The sequence below is a fragment of the Elephas maximus genome, chromosome 16, assembly GCF_024166365.1.
Source record: "Elephas maximus indicus isolate mEleMax1 chromosome 16, mEleMax1 primary haplotype, whole genome shotgun sequence".
In the NCBI taxonomy this organism is placed as follows: Eukaryota; Metazoa; Chordata; class Mammalia; order Proboscidea; family Elephantidae; genus Elephas; species Elephas maximus.
In genome coordinates, this window is record NC_064834.1 from 7599913 (window position 1) to 7622779 (window position 22867).

Genomic DNA, 22867 nt, shown 5'->3' on the forward strand with positions numbered 1-22867 from the left:
GTTGTGGCTCTCCTTTTCTGAGAGCCCCTGAGCAAGGATGCTTGACGGAGCTTTAGGACCACCCCCCCAAGCCTGGCTTGGCTGTTACTAGCGGGCTGCCAGGCAAGGAGGAACCCCCCCCCGCCAGGCTTATTCCTACAGCGGGGGCACCCGGCTGCCTGGAACACCAGACCAGCCTCCACTTCCCCTGGGGCCCTCTTCCCACACTGCAGGCCCCCAGTGCGTTTCAGAGAATATCTCGTATTTTTTTTAGCACGCTAACTTGTTTTAGTCATTGATAGGTAGACACCATTTGAAGCAAACCTGACACAGGCGGCTAGATTTCTAGAACACTTGGGAGGAGCAAGAAACGAAAGGATTTTTCTTATGGCAGAAGATCCTTTACCCCATCAAACGGTTCTCTCTGAGGTTTCTTTAAATATCCAGTGGTACAGCCGGGGTGGGGAGGTCCCAGGGCAAGACTGAGCACCTGGCTCTCCAGGCCCAGGGTTCTCAATCTAGCCCAGCATCAGAACCACCTGGAGGGCTTGGAAAAACAGAGTATTGTCCCCCGCCCCCCATTCAGTGGGTCTGGTACAAGCCTGAGAATCTGCATCTCTAACAAGTTCCCAGGTGACGCAGATGCTGCTGGTAGGGACCGCTGCTCTAGACCAAGGCGCAAGCTCAGCGCACGGCAGGACGCAGGTGCTCAGCCCCTCTGCTGCATGAATGGAAGGGAGCGGGCCACGTCCCATTCTCAGTCCACAATGCGCGCAGGTTCCCAGGGCCAGGGGAACCATACCCTTGGCAAATGCTGTGATGGCTGATTTCCCTAGATCTTTGTATTCAGGGCCCTAGAGGTGTGGCCCTGGATTCTCTCTCCCTGGGCCCTCTGCACTGGGGAGGGAGTCAGAAGTGGAAGACCCCTGGTTTATCTATGAGGTGTGAACTGTGTAATGGCCACAAAATGGACCCAAGCATACCAACGATCATGGAGATGGCATGGGACCAGGCACTGCTTCGTTCTGTTGTACTTACGGTCACCATGAGTTGGAACAGACTCGACGGCAACTAACAACATGAACTGTGTGGTCTTGGGCAAGGCCCTGGCAGGTGTGCGGACCTGCTTCTTCACCTGTACGTAACCTAGCTCACAGTTGCTCCAAAAGTGTAATGGTGTACATCAAGTTCACAGTGGAGAACACGATTCGGGCAAACGTCCAGCGCTCCACACTGGCACGCACGGTCTGACTGAAAGCCTACACTTTAGTTCTTCAGGGTGAACATGGCTGTGCCCACTTAATGACTCTCTTGCTCCACCACTTGTTAGTGTGCTGGCTGTGTGGCCCCGCGCCCATCACCTACTCCCGCGCCCTTGGTTCCCACCTCACACAGTGGCTGGCTGTGAGGACGGAACGAGATCACACAGAGCTCAGCACTGCTGCCCTGCCCTCGTCGCAGCTGTCTGGTTGGACTGGGGCGGGGGGGGGGGGGGCAGCCCCAGGGGGCGGAGCAGACAGCAGCCCAGGCCATCTGCAGCCCAGGCCTGGCTCCCTGCTCCTCTTCCTGAGCAGCTGGGGGAGGGAGCCGTCATTTGCTGAGGCCTCTGCAGTGTTTAATCACCACGAAGCTCTCCCGCCCTCCTCCCCCTCCAGTGCCTGCTCTCTCCCTGCAGGAAACAGCTCACTGCCTTCTGCTTCTGACAGAGGCTATGAAAAATGAACATAACACGCAAAGAAGGAAACACCGGGGCAGGAGGGGTGGTGGGGCCAGTGATCAGCTGACCCAAGCCAGGCTGGCACAGCTGGGCACTTTGGACCCTGTGGGGATCTGGGGACCCCTGCCAGTCAGATGATGGACCACCTGGTAGGGCCAGAGGGTCTGCTACCCCTGAGGGAGCTGTACTGCAAAGTTCTACACCTTCCTGGGGACCAGAGGCCCCTGGAGAATCTGAGGACAGGGATATATAGTCTCTCCCCCTGCCCTGAAAGGAGCCAGGCCACGCAGGTACATGCCCTCAGGAAGGCCAACTGCAGGCCACACAGAAACCCACATAGCCCTTTACACTGTACACTGTCCTCTGAGGCAGAGATTGCTACCTCCATTATGCAGGAGGAAGCTAGTGCTCAGAGAAGTTAAGAAGTCTGCCCAAGGACACATAGCTAAAACAACAGGCAGGGTGGGATCTTTTTTTTTTTTTTTTTAAATTTGTGAAATTACTCTGTTTGCATAAGTAATACACAAACCCGTTTTCCTTAAAAAGCTAACATTTCAGATAGAGGCCAGAACAGGGATTTGGGTCCACATCCACTGGCCTCCAAACCCGAAGTTTTTCCATTACATCTGACTGCTCCACCTCCTTGTTCCAACTCATGTCCCTCCCTATCTAACTTCTAAATGTTCTTAAAAAGAGATAATCTGTGCATTGTGCAAAAGTGGTTAAGTGCTGGGCTACTAACCTAAAGGTTGGCGGTTCAAACCCACCCAGTGGCACGTCGGAAGAAAGGCCTGGCAATCTGTTCTCAAAAGGTCACAGCCATGAAAACCCTAAGGAGCAGCTCTACTCTGACACACATGGATAGCAACTGGTTTAATATGTGGCACGTAATTGAAAAATACGGAAGCATAAAAGAAGTACATATGCTGAAAAGTACAGTCTCCCCCAAGCCCGCCCTTGTTGCCAGCTCTTCTCACCAGGGGAACCCTAAGTGGCTTTTGGTCTTCCTCCCAGAGTGAATCTATCATTTACATCTATCGGGACGTCTGCACTGGCTGTTTCCTCTGCCTGGAAGACTCCTGTCCTGGACATCCCACGTGAGTGGCTCCCTCCACCCTCTGTCCTTACTAGCTGCGGGGGCTTCCCTGGCCTTCCCAGTTTATAAATTTCAACACACACCCAACCCACATTCCCTCCATGCTCCTTCCCTGCTTATTCGTTCTCCATAGCACCTATGACCTTCTCCCATAGTACGAGGGGTAGTGGTGGTTCAGTGGTGGAATTCCCGCCTTCCGTGCAGGAGATCCAGGTTCGATTCCTGGCCAACGCACCTCACGTGCAGCCACCACCTGTCTGTCAGCGGAGGCTTGTGCGTTGTTGTGATGACGGACAGGTTTTGGAGAACTTTCAGACTAAGATATACTAGGAAAAAAGCCTGGCGATTTACCGTATTTTTACACAAATAATGTGGACCTTCCACTGTTTGCCAGCCAACAGCTTACCCCTCCCCCAGGCATTTTCGTAAAAGCTGCTAACCAACTTTTTTACATGTTGCTGTAAATAAAAATTAGCATAGCGTGCTTAGGAAAATGGGGGGGGGGGGGGAGGGAGTGGTTGGCAGAGGGCACTATTTGGGTAAAAATACGGTACTTCAAAAATCAGCCAACGGAAACTGTATGGATAAAGATGGTCCAATCTGCAACTGATGACGGGGATGGTGCAAGACCAGGCAGCATCTAGTTCTACTGTGCATGGAGTCTCCATGAGCCAGGTGCCTACTTCACAAGCACGAAATTTCTGTATCTGACTCCCTGTCCCTGCACTGGCCAACCGCTTCCCCAGGGCAGGGGTTTCTGTGTGTTGCATCCACAGCCATCTCCTCAGTGCCTAGAACAATGCCCGCAAGCAGGAGGCACTCAGTAGCGATGGAAGGTAGGGATGCAAGCATCTAAGGACATACCCCACTCTCTGACACAAGGGTGGCGTGTTATACATGCTGTTTTGAACCTCCTTTTAAAAATACATGTTTCAGCTCAAGTAGGTTGTTAGTCCTGGGGAGCAGGACTCTACCTTTTCTACCTTGTCTCTCCCAAGGACCCAGTGCAAGGTACACAGCAGATACTCAGAATGACCAGGCTGGAAACTGACCCCTACCTCACACCACAGACCCCCTAATAAATGCCAAACAACACAGTGTCTCGGATGATATGGGAGGAGAGCTTCATGACCCTGGGATTGGGAAAGATTCTCGGAGAGAACACACGAACACTAGCAATAAGGAAGAGATTGCTAAGTTTTCCACATTAAAATGAAGAACTCTTCTCTATCAAAATGCCCCCTTAGGAGAGCGAAAAGGCTAGTTCCATGGTGAAAGGAGAAGTCGTCTCAGACAGAGGACCCACGCTACATGAGGCACAAGTTCAATGAGCTCTGGGGAATGGGGTTCCCCAAGACTGGCAGCAGGGACCCAGAAAGGCTTCTCAGGATTCCCTCTGACTCCTCACAGCTCTGGTCTCCACCTTCTCCTCCACGAACACCCAGAGACTTAGACCGAAGAGCTCCAGCCCCCCTTCCCTGCCCTACACAGAGATAACCAAGCAAGGAAAAACAAATTAAAGAGCCCAGGAGTCTGGTGGGGCTCTGGGAAGTTTGGCTCGACAGGGCAATAGCATTTAACAGAGCTCACATCATCCATCACCAGGGCCCAGTCATTTAGATACTGGGCATTTGATTAAACTAATACGGGTGGCTGGGGCGAGGCATGGCTGGGCGATTCCTACCCTGCCTACAAATTAGACCGTCACACACAATCCGATTACCTTGACTGCCACATTTATCTTGGGAGAGGGGCCATCCATCACTCCTCAGCAGCCGGCTCTGTGCCTCTGCACATTAGTCAGGAGCAGAGGGAATTTCTCCCCAAAGTTTCAGAAGGGAGTGTTCACGTAACCATTCACTCCATCGCTCACTCAGCAAATACTTGCCTCCAGTACTCACGCTGGGCAGGCCTTAGGCGAGGCACCGGGGTACAGAGAAAACGCCGTCCTCACCCACCAGGAGCCCACAGGCCTCATGAAAGGAGCTGGGCAATAAGAAAGTAGATTGTGTTCATCCGGGACTAGGCAGGCTAGCAGCTGATAGGTCTACGTTTGTGTCCCAGGTCTCTCTCATCCAGCGTGACCCTGCATGTGACCTCTCACAGACTCAGTACTCAACTTCGCCCCTCTGAAATGGAGGGGTGGGGGGATGATAACACAGACCACTGCTGTCCAACAGAGCTTCTGGCAATGCTAGGAAACCTTTTAGATCTGGCTGCCGAAACTGGGGCCGCTGGCCACATGCGGCTACCGAGCATCCAAAATGTGGCAAGTGCCACCGAGGACCTGAATTTTAAGTTATATTTAACTTTAATTTATTTAAATGTAAATGTACATGGGCACATGGGGCTGTGGCTCCTGAGTCAGGCTGCACACACAAGATGGTTGCTGCGAAGATGAACGAGGCATCTGTAAACTGCCCAGAGCAAAGCTCTGCAAGAGACAATGCTCAGCAAAGGTGAGGTCCCATCCCGCTTGAAGAAGGGCAGGACCCTGAGATAACAGCAGCCGTCATCTGATAAAAGTCACCTTTGTGGCCTCATAGTCCAGCAAGGTGGGTCAATTTCCTATTTTAAAGAAAAAGAAACTGAGGTTCGAGGTAAAGACAGCACATACTGCAGACTGGCAGAGACGGCAATCGAGCCCTGGTCTTTGTGGCTTTGAAGACCCTCTCTTCCCTGGCAACATGGGAAATAAACAGCAAGAGCAAAGGCTGCAGGCGGAGGGCATGAGGGCAGGTCTGCAGGGCAAGCTGGGAGCTGTGAGCCTCTACCCTCCTCTGACCTCCTCCACTGTCTGTGGATATTCAGTGGGCCTGGCCACAGGGCCATCTGCCATCTTCTCCTCTGGGCCAGTCTCTTCCCACTGCCAGTGCTGAGAAGGTGGGTGCCGGGCACAGGGTATGGGAGCTCTCTACCTGGCCTGGTACCCGAGTCACCCTTGAGCGTGCCAGGTGCTGCCTGGCCTGCCCCCGCCCCTCCGGCCAAGCCCAAGGCAGCCCCAATGCCCCTCTCAGCACAGGGCAGAGAGCCGGAGCTGACAGAATTTGTGGCCCTATATACACCAATTCCAGATGCGCCCTGTCCTGAGGCTTCTGCAGAGTGACCAGGGCACCAGACAGGGAGCCTTGGTGACACCAGGACCAGCGAGAGTACAGGGACATTGGCATCTTCCTGGCTTATAGGACACCAGTTAGTGTCGGCTCCAAGGTCCAGCAGGGATGGGTTAAACCAGCTTCGTCATCAGGACTCTGAGGGCTCGGGGTGAGTCATGTTCCTGCTCTGGACCTCAGTTCCTCGGGGTCCTGACCCTCCCCTTACAGGCTTCAGCAAGGCTGAGAGGAGCTAAGGTATTGCAAGTGCCCGCCTACTGGTGCTTGTTAACAGCGCTAGTGCTGTCTGGGGTCTCAGCCGGGTGGGGCCTGGCTGGGGGGGCTCCTTTCTTTATCAGAAGTGAGAATACTGTCACCAGCACGTGCAAACTCTTCTGAGGGTTAGATGAGGTGCACAAAAGCATTTATAACCCCAGTGCGAGCAGCTTTGGTAAGAATTCTAAGTGAGCTCACGGGCCGGTTTTCCAGGGAACCCCAGAGCAGCCCAACTTGTGGTGAGTGCTGGGAGGACAGGACCCCTGCAGAAAGAGCCAGAGCTCAGGAGTCCAACCACCAGGGCATCCTGATGGCAGAGGACTTGGCCTAGGACATCCCAGGCCCAGCTTGGAAGCCGTTTTGGAACTCACTTGCAGCGATGGCCAGCAGACTTCCAGGAAGGCGCTGGCCTGGCCGACCCTGCTGGGCACCATGAGATCCATCTGACCCGGGTGGCTGAGGAGGATGCAGGGGACATGCCGAAACATTAGGAGGAAGTAGGCTGCCCTAGATGGAATGCAGGAGGTTCTTGGCCGGGGACCATCACTGGGCTGGGGGATGGGAAGGGGAGTGAGGCCCTACGCCAGAAGATCCTAGAAGGATGAGGGGACCCAGAAGAGCCAGGGATGAGACATGGGGAGAGGGGAACACCAGAGGAGCTGAGCAGACCTCCCCAAAACATCCCCCCAGATTCACCCTTCTCCACCACTCGCATTAAAAGGCGCTTGTATGCAGCCACTTCCACAGTATAGATGAGTTCGGACCAAACTGTGCCAAGAGGGACAGGAGCAGCTAATTGAGGGGAAAAGAAAGGGATGGGGAAGGTGGCAGGAAGTTCTTCCTCACAAGCTGCCCCCTCAAAGGCAAGGAAAGCACCCTCGAAAGTCCCCAGTGGGGCCCTCTGCCGCCAGGACCACCAGCACTCTACCCATCCTCCCCAAAGTGCCCAAATGCCAACACTCCTCTGTTGCCACTTAAACCAATTTGGGGGTAATTCTGTAGACAATTGTCTTCCTATTTACAATGCGGCTCTGTGATTGCGGGGAGGCTGATGGTTCAGGCTGTAATTGTATGGTAATCACTTCTGTTTATGATCGATGAGGAAATCACTATTGTTTTCCAGCAGGCTTGTTAAATCAAAAAAAGTGCAGGGGTGGGGAGGGAGGGCTTATTTCTGCGAGTTGGAGCCCTGAAAAAATGAAATTAAGCAGAGCAAACCGATGTGGGGGGACGTGGCTGGGATGGCGAAGGCACATCGGCTCAGGACTGAGTCAGAGCTGGGCAGGAGACAGAGAGAGCAGTGAATCAAGCAGGGGGAGACACGGGGTGCCCAGACAGACCCCACCCCTCTTACATGCAGAGAAGCCAAGATAGAGATACCCGGGAAGCCTGCACAGAACCCACCCACATGACACTCTTTACTAGACCTGCTCTTACCCATTCCTACAGGGGGGAGGGGCAAGCCAGGTGCCAGGTGGCAGGCTGGGCACTAGTTGCCCCTCAGGGCTGGGGTCCCCTACCTTCCCATCTGGGCTCTACCCGCCTCCTCCCTGCTCCTGCCTGAGGCCGCCTACCTGTCTGATGCCTGGAAACAGGGCAGCAGATGGTACCTGGGGGCTCAGGAGGTGGGAGCAGGGCAGAGTTGCGAGCCGAGCTGCAGCTTCAGGAACCGAGGGAGCTGCCCACCTGGCGGGCAGAAACCTGACCCTCCCAGAGGCCACAGGAGCAGGCCCAGGCTTGCTGGGGGGCACTGCCTCCTGGGGCAGCCTTGGGCCCTTCATGGCATCAGAGGATGAGCCAGCATAGGTTGGAGGCCAACGGCTCCCTCGGGAGGAAGGAGGCACCGGCTGCCCTGTGCTGCTCACAGAGACCTCTGGGTTGCAGGCTGAGCCCCGCTACAGGCACGTTCTTTCCACTGTATGCCCACCTTCCCCCGCAATCGTGGACTGGGCCACCAGACAGCATACTCCACATCAGCACCGTGGCGAACAACACCGGAGCTTGGGCTCCAAAGCCAACAGGCCAATGCCCCTCACCTGGGCCAGCTCCCCTTGCACCGCCCCCTCCCACCTGTCTAAACGGCTCTCCACATTCATGGTTCTGCCTCACCCCACTCAGGAAACGTCCACACCTAAACTGGACCCTCCTCTCCTGGGCCCTGTGATTGTGATGAAGGGCTTGGTCACCCACACCTGGTCGTGGCACTGATTAGCTTGGTGATCCTGCAGGCTGCTTCAGCTCTCTGAACCTCGGTTTCTTCAACAATGAATGGGGATGAGCAGGCTGCGCCCTACTGTGGCTGAGTTCTCAGGACCTGGAATGAGGACAGCTGTTGGCAGCCTTCCCACCATGCTAGGCGTGGGCTCCGAAGCCACCCTGACCTGGTTATATGGTTCCCTGGAACCCAGAGTGCCAGCCTCTGCTCTGTCTCAGCCCTGGGATGATGGCATGACCTCAACTCACTCCTTGATCTGAGGAGGACATGTCTCTGGTACCCTCCGGGCCCCTCTACTTAGGGCTCAGAGCTGGAACTTTCCTGGCCTGGGCCCTCAAACGGGTCAACCCCAGCCATGTGGGGCCTCGAACTGGGGTACCTCTGGCTGTCCAATTAGGGGCTCAGCAGGGCAAGCTAGGCAAACTCTGAAAATTCTTAGAAGTAAAACAATCACTCCTAATTGGACTTCCAGGATTCCACTTAAGAAAACAGATGACTTCTCCCCCAGGGACTGTTCCTGAAGTATACACAAACAAGTGAGAGTTATTCAACATTAAAAACAAAGTTGGCTAAAAATGAGAGTTTCAGCTTCAATTAAGTTTTCTACATGGAGGGTGGAAACCCAAGGGTGGGGTGTCTGTGTGTCGGTGTATGCGTGTGCATGGGGCATATAGAGGGCACAGAGGATTCTCAGCAGGGGTTTACCTTTGGGGGTCACAGTCCCATCTTTCTCTGAGCCGAGGACCCAGCCAGCACCTCCTGGTGGGCACTGAAGGCTGAATTTTGAGCCCCAACCTCCACCCCTAACTCCACCACACTTCCTGACCTCCAGCTCCCTATCTGCCCAGGGGAGTTAATGGCGGTTTCTCCGCTCCCAGGGCTGAGAAGACACCACGTATGTGCCAGTACCTTTCTGACTCCGAAGCTGCCTGTAGACATGCCTGATATTTTTGCTTCTCGCTCCAACTTGTAACCCCAGGTTTTCAAGGCAGCTGATGACCCTGACCTCTGTTTATTTCATACCCTGGAGCCCGAGTCAGGCTGCCGAGTCCGGTGTTTAAGGTAAGGACCTATGGGTCAGGGTGTTCTCCCTGCACCCCACCCCCAGGGGAAGAGCAGACTTGGGGGCTCGGTGGGAAGAGGCCATGCCCAACATGCAAGGGAACCAGGCTGGGCGGTGCCTCAGAGACAAGGCTGTGAAGTCAGAGTTACTCTGATGGACAGACAGATGAGCCAGATGACGGGCTGGGGTGGGAGGCTCCTGGGGACCAGCTCATGAGGAGGTCGGTCAACTCGGCCTGTGTTGGACTGTGGGGGTCAGACCTGGGTGCAAGTAAGGACAGTGAAGTGCTCCAGGTGCCGCCTCCACACCTGGAAGGGGGAGGACAGCACTCTATGCTGCTGGAATACACTCACAGGGTTCCTATCAGCAAACATCCCTCTGCCTCTCCCCAGATCTTTTAATTCTGGTGCTAAATAGGACAGGCGTTGCTGGGCGGTTAGAACAGTTAAGTGTTACTAACCGAAAGACTGGTTTTTCGAACTGACCCAGGGGCATCTTGGAAGAAAGACCTGGCAATCTGTTTCTGAAAAATCAGCCACTGAAAACCTACAGTCAGGAATAAGAGGAGAATATGGAATGTGTGGCTGATTGCCTCCATGAACAACGGCCTCCTTTGTCATGAGACCAGAAAAGCTGGGTAGTACCCAGCTACCATTACTGAACATTCTGATCAAAGATTCCATAGAAGAATCCGGATCAAAAAGGGGAAAATGCAGAGCAGAATTTCAAATTCTCACGGACTGGAGACTTTCTGGAGCCATCCAGGGTGGATCCAATCTCTGAAACTACTGCCATGAGATAATCTTTAAACCTTAAACCAAAAATACCCCTGAGGTCATCTTAAAACCGAACAATAGTTTAGCTTAACTAGTAAAAAACACCTGCCTTGAGCATTATGCTCTTTTAAGAACTATCTATATGGCATCAAATTGACAACAGCCACTTGAAAGATCAGATAGGAACCTTAGGGAGCAGTGAGGTTGTTAGTGGGGGAGGAACAACTCAGAAGAGGAGGGTGAGAATGCTTGCACAACTCCAAGAATGTAATCACTAAATGTAATCACTAAAGTGCACATGTAGAAACTGTTGAATCGATGTATGTTTTGCTGTGTATATTCTCAACAATAACAAAATAAAATTTAGAGTGAGCGGAAGAAAAGGAAACCCTATGGAGCACAGTTTTACCCTGACACACATGGGGTGCCATAAGCCTATCCACTCAACAGCAACTGGCTGTTTTTTTTAAGCACGACAGGCACCAAGAACCCCGTTTTCAGACGAGAAGGCGGGAGCTGCGAGAGGCGAGTGGCGCGTCACAAGCCGTGGCCTCCTCGCAGGCTACTCTGGACGTGTTCTGAGCTCTGCCATCCCTGAGGCGGGCAGTGAGTGGGCTGTGGAGAGTCCGGGCTGACTTCCCCGAGCAGCCCCAGAATACCCTTCCCTGAAAGCCTGGGAGGGACTGGGGTCTCCTTTCCAAAGATGGGATGGACAGGCAGGCCGATCACTCTCCGGGGTCAGCTCCAGTAACCCTTCCCAGCCTCCTTCCAGTTCCCGAGTGGTGCAGTAAGATGGCAGCTGGGCCGAAGGCTCCTGGCCACCCCATAGGGCAGGAGCCTAGGAGCCTATGCTTGGGGACGGGGTAGGCCAGGGCGGCTGAGACACAGTGCCTCCTGGCCCAGCACAGTAACAACAACTAACACTTATGAAACATGTCCTTTGTGCCAGGCACATGAACTCATAGTCCTCAGCAACAACTCTGGGCTGGCTACTGTTACCGTCGTGTTTCTCAGTACTACCATTCTGTGTAGCTGAGGCACCAGAGAACTTCGTAGCTTGCCCAAGGTCAGTGGTGCGCCTAGCTGCACAAGAGCCTGGCTCCACTGTCCCCTACTCGGCCCAGCATGGTGGGGGGTAGGGGGGATGACACAGGGCCTGTCACACCACCCTTCTCTCCACGTGTCCCCTCCCACCTCACAGACATACTTCAACACCCCGTGGGTGCCCCAACCTGCACAAACCCTCTAGAACACAACCATATTCACTCAATCGACAATCTTCAATGCGTTAATGTCCCCCGTGCACCCACACGGACACAAACGTGTTCAAATAATCCATGTGCACAGACACAAAACCCAGGAAACATTTTCCAGCGTTCCATCTTATACGTTGACTCACCGACAAACACCCGCTGCAACAGCTCAGCCCTACCTCACTCCCAGACACATGCACACCCCTGTGACTCCCAGTGCCAGCCAGTTCTGCTGAGACTGTAAGCCTCCTCCCCCAGGCCCCACAGTGCCCAGCCCAGAGCCAGCGCTTCATTCATTCATTCACTCATTTGAAACTTATTAGCACGTACTTTTGCCCATCTGTGAGCTGAAACTTGAACGAGCTGTAGCTGTGAACTTAAATACAATATTCCTGTGCTAAGAGAGAACTGGTGCCCTGGTGGTGCAGTGGTTAAGAGCTCGGCTATTAACCAAAAGCTTGGCTGTTCGAATCCACTAGCTGCTCCTTGGAAACCCCACCGGCAGTTACACTCTGTCCTACAGGGTAGCTATGGAGTTGGAATCAACTCAACAACGATGGGTTTGGCTTTTGGCTTCAGAGGGGACTACTGAAGCCTGGGAGTTGTACTTGTGGTGTACTGTACCTGGCAGGGGCACAGGTGTGTACGCCAGTTAACAGCACAGGTATGGAGGGTGCGTGTTGGGTGCCCTTAGCAAGTTAGACGGTGGCCCCTGTGGTTTCGACAGGCCTGTAAGGTAAGAGTGCCCCCGTTTATAGAAGTAACTGCTCTTACCAATGGGGGGCAGAGGAAAAGCTCAACATCACCTGGGTGGGGGTGACAGCAAAGCTTCAGGTAACAGGTGCCCAAGACTAGGGAGGCAAAAGCTGGCCTGCGCAAGGCCTTTCCAGAAACTGGATTCTGTGTGATGAAAGCCCGCCCTACACTCCTCAGAGAGAGGACAGGGTGGCCAGGCAAGCCATAGAGCTGTGAAGAAACCAGGGCAGAAATCTCCATTCCAGAAGCTGTAACCTGAGAAGAAAAGCCTTATCCAGGTCATCGAAAGTATTTCTCAGAGGAGGTATAACACCCTGCAAAGCTCTGAGGAGATTATCAGGCCCTGGCAGTCCTGATGCCGGTGAGGCTTAATTTCAGGGTGGGTGGGCGGGCGGTAGGGAAGAGACCTTGGTCACCAGGGGTGCCAGGTGGTGATGCTCCCTCCCCCTTCCCCTCACAGGAGCCCACCCACCTAGGGCTGCCGACTGCCCACGGGACCTTTGGGCAGCAGCAGTAACAGGAAGGGCAGAGGCGTGGGGAGGGGAGCAGGCCTGCCTCCTGTCCAGTGGGCTGGACAGAAGGAGCTGGCACCTGTGTTCACAAGTGGAGCCAACACCTAGCCTCTGCCTCTTTCCTTGTCCTGATGCTGACCTTTAGGAGTCCCTGGGAGAGGTGAGGGCTCCCAGAAGTCACCAGAGACCCAGTGGTTAATGCTGTCCTGGGTCCAGGAAGGTGAGGGGTGCGGGGCCGGGATGGGGCGGGGGGCGAAGTTCTCTGCATTGAGTGCCGCTGCCCTGAGCTTCTGAGGTGGTGGTATGAGTCCTTCCCCGCAGGGTCCAGGGACTGCCCAGGAGCTCTTGGTGCCATTGGCAAATGGAAAGGAGACACACCTGAGGGTTGTACACCCTGCCCCCAAGGCACCTCAGAGAAAAGCCTTTTCTCTGCACACTGAGGGAGCCTATGCTCTGGGCTAAGAGCTCTCGGGGCCCTGGGTGGAGTGGGGGAGGCAAGGGGGTGTCTGCTCCAGGAGTCCTCAGCCAGCGGGGGAGGCAGGCACCCCACACGTTAGGCCAGCACAGGGCTTGTCTGTGAGACGAGGGGCAGCGCACAGATGCAGGGTAGGCAGAGTTGCACGAGAGGTCAGGACAAGCCCAGGTGGTGGTGGGGGAGGACAAGTCCCCAAGCAGGGAATCGGGAGTTGGTGGCCCCAGAGGGATGACCTGTGGGAATGCAGGGGACCCTGGAAGAGTGCTGATGGGTGGGGCCCAGGCCCTCCATTGTGTGCAGGGTTTTATCTGGAATGTGCTCGTTAATCTTCCCATAACCTAGGAGATGAGTATGAGTTCCTCCATTTTGGAGATGAGAAAACCGATGCTTGGAGAGGGTTAGCAGTCCCACAGCTGGAGAGTGGGAGAGTCTCTGGGACGTGAGAGGGTGTGGTGTACTGGGAGTCAGTGGGAGCAGCGCTGGGCCTGTGGAGCCTGGGGGGGACACTGGTGAGCAAGGCTCGGGTGGATGCGAGGGGGATGGGGAGCCACAGGAAGGCCTCCAGGAAGGAGTGGCCATGTCCTTCCCACCTGGAACCCCACCCTCCACACATCCACTGGAGGGGAGCCCTCCTTGCCATGCCCAGCCCCTACCTCCTCCACCTCTCATCGTGACAAATCCCCAGGATGCTCTCCTCCTGGCTTTCCCAGTGCCAGCTGCCCCCGTATTGTCATTGCACGCACAGTCTGTTCTCTGTACACACAGTCTGTTCCTTGTTAGTGACTCTGCCGTTGTCGGGCCCAGGGATCACCTGGCCTTGCTTCCCAATGTCAGGACTGAGTGTTGTTCCACCTCCCGTACCCAGCACGGCACCAAGCACATGGTGGGTGCTCTAGGCCTGGGGTGTGAAGGAAAGCAGCAGTTATGTAACCTACCCAAAGTCACCCAGTAAATGACAAATGACCCTCCCTGGCTCCCAGAATTTCCTTCCAACAAGTTGCTTCCTAGGGCCCTCTGGGCACCTGGGGCCCCCTTCCAGCCCCGTGGTCCTTATCCACCAACGTGAACCTCAGTGAGTCTCTGCTCACAGGCCCTCTGCCTGAAAATGCACCCCCATACAATTTAGGGGCTCACAGACCCCCTAGAGACTATCTGAGGAACTTGAAGGAGGAGGGGGAGTTCCTGCACAACTCACCAGTGTGCTTGGGAAGTAAGGTTGAGACTCCCAGGTCCTCCCCAAGGGGGAAATGAAAGTGGGTGCATGCATGCTGGCCCGCGTACACCTCCCCCAGAGGTCCGTCAGGGTGACACCAATACAGAACTAGTGAAAGGTACACTTCACCCTCTCCCACAGGCCTCCTCCGGGCAGCCGTCCCCCATCACCACGGCCACTGCAGGAGGACAAGGCCTGAACAGCCTGGTTCTCTGCACCACTGGCCCGGTCTCCGGAGCCCAGGCACACTGGCCACAACACAGAGTGTGAGGCCAGACGAGGAAACTGAGGCCTAGAGAGGAGGAGGCCCGAGGTGGGGCTCGCACAAGATACGACCGAGTCTTGGGCTCAGGAACTTGAGAGAAACCAAAGCCTCAGCTGGTTTGGGAGCTAAATGTACGCAGCTGTGAGGGAATTAAATCAAGCTGCTAGTAATGAAAGCCGCTGCTTACTGAGCAGCCACTGTCCCAGACACTGAGCAGAGCCCTTTTCAGCCCCATCTTGTTTGCTCCCCACCGCGACCCAGGGAAGCTGGGACCCAGGGAAGCCAGGCGGCGGGTCAGTGACGGAATGCTCATCTTCCACGCGGGAGAGCCGCCGGCGGGCGACTCCCGGCCAGCACACCTCGCGCGCAGCCACCACTTATCAGTGGAGGCTGCATGTTGCTCTGATGCCGAACAGGTTTCGGCAGGCTTCCAGGCTAAGACGGACTAGGGAAAAAGGCCTGGTGATCTACTTCCGAAAGCAGTCAGTAAAAATCCTATGGATTACGACGAGCTGATCCTGTTGTGCGCGGTGTCACCAGGAGCTGGGGGCCGACACAGCAGCAGTTAACAACAACCCTGGGAGGGAGGTCTGGGCAGCCCTAGCTTACTGATTAGGAAACGGAGGCTTAAGCTTACAGAAGTAACTTACCCCAAGCCACCCAGCTAACGACAGATGTGGGTTTCATAATGACTCTCTGACACTGTCTTGGGTAGGATACTGGGTAGCCCCACTCCAAGAGCCCCAGAGGAGACAGAGAGGTCCTGAGGGCCGCGCGTGTGTGTGTGTGGTTCTGGGGAGGAACGGCCCTCCTTGGAGCTGCTAACATGGAGGCAAGCTGAGTCCTCTGTCTTTTGGGTTCCTGGGATCCCTCCTCGTTGTAGAACCATGGACCACAGAGCTGGAAGGGCCCTTGGAGACCTTTGTGCACAGTGCTGTCCAATAGGACTTTCTGCAATCATGCAAATGTTCCGTTGCTGCACTGTCCGATATGGTAGCCGCTAGCCGCATGGGGCTCTCGAGCACTTGAAATGTGACTGGTGCGGCTGAGGAACTGAAATTTTAATTGTATTTAGTTTTAACTAACATCAATTTAAAATAGCCATGTGTGGCTGGTGGCTGCTGTATTGGACAGCAGAGTCAACCGAGTGTGATCCTCCTTCCTACAGGTGGGGACACCAAGATGCTCAAGGGCTCCCGCAAGTCACACAGTCAACTGGGGAAGCCAGAGCTGGGCCAAGAGCTCGGGCCTCTTAATTCCCTCCTGGGACACCGCCTTGACTGTGGCCCCACATGCCGTGGGCTAGTCATTTCACAGACATTTATCAAGTGCCAAGTATTGGCAACTTAACGATACAAGGAATGGAGGTTCCATCCTTTATCACAAACTAGTAGGACTGACACCCAGGTGGTCTCAGTGACAAGAAGAAACCCAGCTGCTGTTGACTCTGACTCACAGTGACCCCACGTGTGGAGCAGTTCAAGGAGAACTGTGCTCCATAGGGCTTCTGATAACTGATTTTTTGGAAGGAGATCTCCAGGCCTTTCTTCCGAGGCACCCCCTGGTAGACTTGAACCTCCAACCTTTCGGTGAGTAGCCAAGTGCGTTAACCATTTGCATCACTCAGGGACTCCAAGTGACTATATACAAGATACTGACATAAGGTCCTGCATGCCAAATAGGAGCTTCAGACAGGGTCTTGCAGTTACATGTGTGCTTGGGACCGAAGCAAGGTGTGGGGTCAGGGAAGACTTCCAGAGCGGCAGCATTTGAGCTGGGCCTGGAAGCAGGAGAATTGAGAATTTGGACAGAAGGGCTCTTTGGGCATCTTTTTTCTTCCCCCTGAACCCTGCCCCCCAATCTTTCACAGCTCTCCCTCCCACAAGTAGGGCCAAACTTGGCTCTGTTAAACCTTCCGTGTATACTGTGAATCCACCAACCAGATTATAAACTCTTGGAAGGCAGAGACCAAACCCACTGCTGTCGAGTTGATTCTAAGTCATGGCAACCCTATGTGTGTCAGGGTAGAAATGTGCTCCACTGGGTTTTCTTTCTTCCTTTTTAAAAAAGTTTTTTTTTTATTGTGCATTAGGTAAAAGCTTACGTTGCAAACAGTTTTCTACTTGGTAGTTTGTACACAGTGTTCCATGATGTTGGTCCCATTCCCCACAATGTGCTTCCTTCCCCCCATTTCCTTTCGTCCTGAATCGCAACTCCATAGGATTTTCAATGGCTGTAATCTTTATGGAAAAATTGCCAGGCCTTTCTTCTGTAGTGTGGCTGAGTGGATTCAAACCATCGATCATTTGATTAGCAGCCAAGTGCAAACCTTGTGTGCCAGTCAGAGACCTCAGAAGGCAGAGAAAAAAAAAAAAAAAAAAACTAAACCCATTGCCATCGAGTCGATTCTGACTCATAGGGACCCTACAGGCAGAGAAGGTGCCTGTAAATCACAAACACCTCAGGCTGTGACTGAGGGACAATGGCTTCAATATCTGCCCATTGAAAGCATGAGACCAAACTCTGCAACCTCAGAGGCTGTCCCCTGTTGTCCCCTGTCCCATCCAGTCCCAGTCCCAGGGAACCTCCCACAGGGCTTTAAAACCTCCCAGGCTGGCATTCTCCAGGAGCGAGCAAAGGCTGCCTGCAGAGGGGAGGTCTGGACAAGTTCCCTCCAGTTCCCAGAGCGCCTCAGAAGGAAGAGCAGGTTGCCTTTGCCCCCCACCACGGCAACCGCAAAACAGGAACCCTGTAACGAGACGAGGCTTTCCATTGCGTCAGCAGAGCGAGCCAGGGACATTCCCGCAGCAAAGCCCCGACTTCACATGCTCCCGTGCCCCATCCCTGCCTGCCACTCGGCAGCATTCCCAGACGGAGAAGCCGCAGGAGTCTGGTGGCCTCTAGGGGTCCAAAGCCTTCAGTGGCCCCCTGCCACCCTCAGATAGTCTGGCGGCCTCTAGGGGTCCAAAGCCTTCAGTGGCCCCCTGCCACCCTCAGGTAAAATCCATGCTCCTCGACGGGTTTTCAGCGATGATTCCTTTGTCACCCCTCAAACTTCTGCTCCATCTAGAGGGGCATCCTCCCTTCTAAGATGCCACCCCGCTCCTGGCCGAGCCTCACATCTACTTGTCTTTCACGTGAAATTCATTTTTCCGTCTCACCCAAGACCCAAATTTCCAAAATCGGGCTCCATCGAGGAAGAGTTTATGGCTATTCCATGTCCCCTCTTCCTGGAGTCCTCAGTGGTGCAAAGGGTTGATGTGCTCAGCTGCTAACTGAAAGGCTGGAGGTCTGAGTCCAGCAGAAGAAAGACCTGGTGACCCTACTTCTGAGAAACCAGCCACTGAAAAGCCCCGTGGAGCACAGTTCTGCTCTGACACACAGGGGAGCACAGTTCTGCTCCAGCACACGGGGCCGCCGCCCACGAGCTGGGGGAGATGCGGCAGCAAGGGCTCTTCTGGGGTCCTGAGGGCACAGAGCTCAGGTCTCTGTACACACACAGACACACAGATACACACACAGACAGACAGAGACAGACAGACAGACACAGACAGACAGAGACAGACAGACAGACACAGAGACAGACACACACACACAGACACACACAGACACACACAGACACAGACACACACACACAGAGACAGACACACAGACACACACACACACACAAAGACACAGACACACACACAGACATACACACACAGACATACACACACAGACACAAAGACACATACACACAGACACAGACACACAGACACAGACACACAGACACAGAGACAGACACACAGACATAGACACAGACAGACACACAGACACAGACACAAAGACACAGACACACAGACACACACACAGACACAAACACACACAAAGACACAGACACACACAGATGCACACATGCAGACACACACACCAACACAAGACGAGCTGAGATCCCAGCATGGAGTCTACCTTGTAGACATGACACAGAGATCATTTAAAACAGCACTCTCAGTACCGAGATGAGAACATGGAGGCCCTGAGAAGGGAAGTGACTTGCCAAAGGTCACACATTAATTTGGCACCAGATCACAGATATTAGCATTTGAGCTAAGGTTAGACCTTGGGAGCTGTGTTTCTGCAAACAGTGTCAGAATGATCTTGGGAACTTGAAAAAGGCGAAAATCACAGAGCTGGGGCCCAGCCCAGGACCACAGAATCTCCAAGGTGATCTGTCTTAGCGCCTCAGCTTCAGGCAACTTGAGTGGCCTGGCTAAATGCCCTGTTCTTCAGTCACCAAACCCGCATGGAGCACCCACTATTGCTCTGAGCTGGGCAGTCTTCGACGACCTGGCATCACCCCACCAGGGGGCTCAGGGAAGCTCCTGGCCCTGGCTCCGGCTTCTCCAAGAGGAGCTGGCCCTACAGCTGGGCTGTTAAAGGGCCCACTTCCTGAGCCTGCTGGGCTGAAGGAGAGCAGCAGACCCAGGGCCCTCACAGCCTAATGCTCTGGGCAGTGGGGGTCAGGGCCTGGCTCTGTCAGTTGTGAGGCATGCACGGCACATCAGATTGGGGGGCAGTAAGTTTGGTGAGAAGGCTCCAAAGGTGGTTGGGGATCCTAGGTGGCTTACCCTGGCTCTTGGGAAAGGTACAGTAAGCTGGGGCCTTGACTGCTCTTCAAGGGGGCGAGGGCCTGGGAGTGTCACCAAGGAGCTCTCCTCTTCAACCTCCCTTGGATGGGCTTTCATCTGAGGCGCTGTCTCCTCAGTCTCCCAGATACTCTGAATACCACTCCTTTAGGGTGTGTTGGGGTCCCTGGCAAAGCCAGGCTCTTTTCAAACCTCCCCCTCCGGTCAGCTCAGGGCCACCAGGAGCTGGAGGCTGCAGTGAGGCTTGATACTGGGGGGAAGTAGGCACCTCAGGACACCGGGACAAGGCCAGAGACAAACTGACCCTCACCTCAGGGCTCGTGCAGATGGCAGAAGCATAAGGCATAACTAAACCATAAACCTCAAATTCACAATGGCAGCCAAAGACTTGTAGTGAACTGGGGGGGGACATTTGCTGCTCCCAGGCTGCACGGCCTCTTTGTGACCTCGGCGGGAAGTCCCTCACCCTCTGGGTAGCGTGGAGGGCTCTATCCTGCCTGCGGTTAGTGGCATGGGACTGACAGGAGTGCCCTGAGAAGCACTTCGAGGGAGGGGGCTTGTTTTTCCCTCAGCGAGCTCCCTCGTGAGGACCGCTGCTGCTTTGCCAGGTCCTGGGAGAGTTTCCTCCGGCAGCTGAGGCTTCTGGGGAGAGAGGAAGCATGGCCAGCAAATGCTGCCCCATTCACAGGAGGGGCACAGGCTCTGGCACAGCGGCCGCAAGGGGCATTTTGCACTAGCCGAATGTCCAGAAATTCCAGCCTGCAAACCTCGCTCTGGGTTGTGCTAACAGGCCCAGCTACAGGCCTGCTGACGAGTTGTTCCCTGTGGAGAAGAGCCAGCCTCTCCCTATGGGACAAAAGCTGCATCGATCAAGGTAAACACCTCCCTTGCCCAGAGAGCCTCTCCCTTTCTCCAGCTCTGCCAGCACAGAACTCGCTGTTCCTGGGGACCCGAGGCAGCGTTGGCTCTCCCGCCCGACTGATGGATGACTTCACAGAGACTGACGCCTACCGGGCACCTCGACGGTCCCCAGGGAGGTCTGGGACTGCTCCTGGGACTGCTGCCTACTGCTACCCCTAGCTGATCTCTGCTGGGTGGCATGGCACTGACTGAGAAGCCTGCTGGGTAGACTCACTGGGTGACCTCGGGCCAGTTTGAACCCCAGATTTCTCCTATGTTAAAGGGGAGCAGCTGGCTGGCTTGTCTTCACTTGCCTCATAGGGAGCCTGTCAGAAAATAAAGTGCTAAACAAATGGAACATCCTTTATCTAACCAGGCCATCCTGCACTGCCACACCTGTGGGCTCTGGACTACAGTGTCCTCACCTCACTTCTGACCTAAGTCTCCATCCTTTTAGCCCACAGCTGTCCAGTGAACTTTCTGCAATAGCAAAAATGTTCTTTAATCTGAGCTTCCAATATAGCAACGACCAGCCACATTGTGCCTACTGGGCATTTGAAATGTGTTTGATGTGAATGAGAAACTGAACTTTTGATCTTAACTAATTTAAATTTGTAAGTAGCAACATGTGGCTTATTGTTTGTTGTTTGTTGTTAGATGCTGTTAAGTCCATCTGGACTCATAGGGACCCTACAGGACAGTGGAGTTCTCAACATGGCTCTGGCATCCCTTGCTCCTGGGGCCTGGCCCAGAAGGAAGCAGTCAGGCAGCTAGCTCCCAGGCAGGACTGGGGTTGAACATTGGTGGGGGTGCCTCTCTCAGTCTGGCTGGCTGACACCAGGCTATTGGACCCATCTTAGAGTTCCCAGGACTGAGCATGGGCTGAGTGCTTAGTCAGTGTTCCACCAATGCAAACTGAGATCCGGACTGCTCTTTCATTCCTTCTGTCATCTCCCCACACCAAAGGGAAGAGAGCACCCAACCAGCATTTGCTCAAGCAATCGCTCAGGAGCCACTGGGTACCCACCTACCAGGCCCCGAGCTTGGCATTGGGGTACTCAGTGATGAGTAACGCATGGCCTGGCCTGGGAGGAGCCCACAATCCAGGCCTAGCTCTACTCGGAGCTATGGCTGGCTTCCTCCATGACCTGCCAGGTGGTCTTGAGGGCAGCAGTTTGCCTTTCTGAAATTGGGGCTGCCGGTCCCTGACAGCACAAGGCTGTGGTGACAACCAAGTGGCAAGAGAGGCCAAGGGGTCTGGTCAACGGGGAGGGCTGTGCAGGGGAGCAGAGACAGCATCGTGAACCAAGTCTTAACTCTGTACAGGCTGCTGCTTCCGGTAAAGACTCAGATTCTCACCAAAGCATCGCTGTTTGGTGGTTTTTCACTAAGGAAGTTCGGGGTAAAAATAGCTCAGGAGGGGACTTGAATCCAGCTAGTTGGGGGAGCAGTCACGGCCTAGCTAATGCACAAAAAGGGGAACAGGCTTATAAGCAGCCACGCAGACCCCAAGGCTCACTCCTCCCTCACCCCCTACCCCACCCCCGTGGGACAGGGTTGTTTGCTCTGTAGTGAATGGGAGATAAGCCTCATGCCTAGAGCCCCAGAATTGGAGGGGCCTGCGTCCCTACACCCCACCTGGGTCGTTTTGATCATCAAGTACCATGACCTCCCAGCTGACGTCTGGCCCATCCTGCTGCCCACTCTCAAGGATGGGCAACCCAGCAGCACTCTGGCACCAAGTCCTTGCTATCAGCCTCCCAAAACTACCTGCTTGCTGGAAGAGCCACCAGCCATGCCCAGCGGCCCACCTGGCAGTCCAGCCTGATGGTCAAGGACTGGGTAACTCGGGGTCCTGAAACTCATCTAAGGAGGTGCTGATGCCCTCTGCTGTGCAGACGGCTAAGGCAAGGGAAGCCATAGCCTTGCCCTCACCTCATTTCCCCTCAAGCTGGCTTCCAGTTGGACCGAGGAACTTGGGACCTATCTAGGGCCTGAGCACCATGGCTTTAGGATACCAAGACCAAAACCACGTGCTTGGGACGTCAATCAGCTGCCCTTTGAGAAACCCCCTCCCCAAGGTCTTATACAAGCCTCACAGCCTGGTGCCGGGCACCTTCCCTCCCAAAAGCCCCTTCCTGCCCTCTAGTGCAAACCCCTCTCTCTTCCTCCTCCGGCAGGTTTCCAGGCAAACACTTGTAAGAAGTCTGTCTGCACCCACCACCTCTCCAAAGAGCGCCCTCATCACCAGGGCTGCGGTTCCGACAAAGAAACAGCTCCAAGTTTAAGGGCCCTCGGCGCTGCATCGCGCAAGGCTTCCTGGCTGATTCTTATTTTTGCAATGAGAGCAGACTGGGGCTAGAAAAAACCTTTTAAAATGTCTGCTGGAGAGCCAGCACTTCACCTTGGGAGACCGAAAGGGGGAGGCCCCGCGCCCCCGGGCCCCTCCGTGGGCGCACAAAACGAGCCGGGCGCGCGCCGGTGCCACTCTCACCGCCAAGCCGCCGGCTGACACCATGCAGCAAACGGCGCTACCCACAATGCACCGGCCCGCCTCTGTCACACACAGGCACGCACGCACTCACCCCTGCGCCCGGAGGGAGCCGGCCCGGCTCGCAGGCGCCCCGCCGTCGACCCCTCCAGCCCCGCACTTA

General features: G+C 54.8%; 1 protein-coding gene across 10 annotated transcripts in view; it reads right to left on the reverse strand.

The window, feature by feature from the left end:
• The window catches only part of ZMIZ1 (zinc finger MIZ-type containing 1), a 258230-nt gene that overhangs the window by 54084 nt on the left and 181279 nt on the right, over positions 1-22867 (reverse strand). The window lies entirely within an intron of this gene.